The sequence below is a fragment of the Colobus angolensis genome, unplaced genomic scaffold (genome assembly GCF_000951035.1).
Source record: "Colobus angolensis palliatus isolate OR3802 unplaced genomic scaffold, Cang.pa_1.0 Scaffold40, whole genome shotgun sequence".
In the NCBI taxonomy this organism is placed as follows: Eukaryota; Metazoa; Chordata; class Mammalia; order Primates; family Cercopithecidae; genus Colobus; species Colobus angolensis.
In genome coordinates, this window is record NW_012117377.1 from 8,757,679 (window position 1) to 8,760,737 (window position 3,059).

Sequence of the window (3,059 nt, forward strand, 5' to 3'; positions counted from 1 at the left end):
TAAGGAGATGGGAAGAGGTGTTGCTAGGAAGCGTGTTCTGGGCGGTCTTCTGGGTGCACAGCAGCTGCACATGCTTGTTCGTACATCGCATGTCTCATTAGCATCTCAATCTCCACTCAGGAGTGTGTGTGTTTTACTATTATAATGGGCAAAGCATCGGTGTGAGGACAGGTAAAATCAAAACGCACTTGCCCTCTAGAAGGGAAAGCCTCACTGAAGATAGCTTTGCTTGAATGAGCTCAATTGTAGCGTGAATGCTGAGGCTTATTGTATTGACTGTGTGGTCACCAGGGCTGCTGTGTCCAAAGAACGTGGCCACTTCCTTGACTACCTGCCTCTCCTGCCTCACTTTGATGAAAGGAGACTTGAATCAGTGGAAAGCTAACCCATGTTTATGCACAGATTGACAGTATTGTTAAGATGTCAGTACCATCCAAATTACAGGTTCAACGTGATCCCTATCAAAATTTCAACAGCCTTTCAGCGCAAGAATGGAAAAGTCAGTTTTCAAATTTATGTGGCATTACAAGAGGATCCGAATAGCCAAAACCACCTTGAAAAAGTTGGAGGACTCACACTTCCCAATTTCAAAACTTTCTGCAGAGATGCAGTAGCCAAATCAGTGTGGTACCGCTATAAGGATAGACATATAGACCAGTGGAATAGAATTAACACTCCAGAAATAAACCCACACATCTTCGGCTTTTTATTTTTTGCGGGTATGTCAAGTCTGATCCACGACCTAAATACAGGCTAAATCCATAAAACTCTGAAGAAAACATAAAAATAAATCTCCATAAATGTGGATTTGGCAATGGATTCTTAGATACGACATCAAAAGCATAAATAATAATACATAGGTAAATTACATGTCATCAAGGTTTTTTAACTGTGCATTAAAGAACATTATCAAGAAAATGAAAAGACAAAGAATGGGAAGGAGTATTTGCAAATTGCATAATAATAAGGGTTGTGAAGAGCTTACTCAACAAAAAGGTAAACATATGCAGAGTCATGAAGAGTACATGAAGAGCTTACTCAACAAAAAGACAAACAAATAATGGGCAAAGGACTTAAATACACGTTTATTCCAAGAAGATACACAAATGGCCAATAACACATGAAAAGATGCTCACCATCATTGGTCATCAGGAAAATACAAACCCAAACCACAGTGAGAATAATGATACAACGCTACTCTGCATGAGTGAATCTTGAAACGATGTTATGCTAACTGAAACAAGCCAGATACAAATATTGTATGATTTCACTTACAGGAAATATCTATAATAGGCAAAATCAAAGAAACAAAATGTAAATTAGAAGTTACCAGAGGCTGGAGGAACAAGGAAATGGGGAATTACCATGTGCTAGAGTGTTTCTGTTTGGGAGATAAAAAATTTTAGAAAACAGATGGTGGTGATGGAGAGTTGTATGACATTGAATGTACTTAATGCCACTGAGTTGTACACTTAAAAATGGTTAAAATGGCAAATTTTATGTTACCTATATTTTAACACACACACACACTGGCACTACCAAGTGTTGGTGAGGATATGAAACAATCAAATTATCATAGACAACTAGTGGGAATACGAAATGATTTGCCCACTTTGGAAAACAGTTGGGCAGTTTCTTTCTTGGGGTGGGGACATGGGGGTGGCAGAGTCTCACTCTGTTGCCAGGCTGGAGTGAGTGGCATGATCTCAGCTCACTGCAACCTCTGCCTCCTGGGTTCAAGCGATTCTTGTGCCTCAGACTCCCGAGTAGCTGGGATTATAGGCACCCACCACGACGCCCAGCTAATTTTTTGTATATTTAGTAGAGACAGGGTTTCACCATGTTGGCCAGGCTGGTCTCAAACTCCTGACCTCAGATGATTCGCCCACCTTAGCCTCCCAGAGTGCTGGGATTACAGGCATGAGCCACCATGCCCAGATGACAGTTCCTTCCTTCCTTCCTCCCTTCCTTCCTTCCTTCCTTTCCTTCTTTCTTTCCTTCTTTCTTTTCTTTCCTTTTCTTTTTTTTTTTTGAGATGGAGTCTCGCTCTGTCGCCCAGGCTGGAGTGCAGTGGCCGGATCTCAGCTCACTGCAAGCTCCGCCTCCCGGGTTTACGCCATTCTTGTGCCTCAGCCTCCCCAGTAGCTGGGACTACAGGCATGTGCCACCACATCCAGCTAATTTTTTTTCTTTTTGTATTTTTAGTAGAGATGGGGTTTCACTATGTTGGCCAGGCTGGTCTCTAACTCCTGACCTCAAGTGACCTGCCCGCTTTGGTCTCCCAAAGTGCTGGGATTACAGGCGTGAGCCACGGCGCTCGGCCTAATTTATAAAGTTTCTGTTTGTGAAAGCTGGCTGAAATGTGACAGACATCCTCTGAAGGTCATCTTCTAAGGAAGGTGTTCAAAGGAAAACTGACTGTTGGAAAGATACGGGATGGGTGAAGGGGTGAAATCAGGAATCGTATGGGCAGATGGACCACATGTCCTCCGTCAGGCCTCTGAGCCCAAGCTAAGCCATCACATCCCCTGGGAGCCTCACTCTCCATCCAGATGGCCTGAAGCAACTGAAGATCCACAAAAGAAGTGTAAATAGCCAGTTCCTGCCTTAACTGATGACGTCCCACCATTGTGATTTGTTCCTGCCCCACCCTAACTGATCCATTGACCTTGTGACATTCCTTTTCCTGGACAATGAATCTCAGGAGCTCCCCACCGAGCACCTGTGACCCCCGTCCCTGCCCACAAGAGAAAACCCCCTTTAACTGTAATTTTCCACTACCTTCCTGAATCCTATAAAACTGCCTCACCCCCCATCTCCCTTTGCTGACTCCTTTTTCAGATTCAGCCTGCCTGTACCCAGGCGATTAAAAAGCTTTATTGTTCACACAAAGCCTGTTTGGTGGTCTCTGCTCAAGGAAGCGCGTGACACTCTCCAGGGTCCAATCCTACATCAAGATCTTAATATCCTGGCCGGGCGCGGTGGCTCAAGCCTGTAATCCCAGCACTTTGGGAGGCCGAGACGGGCGGATCACGAGGTCGGGAGATCGAGACCATCCT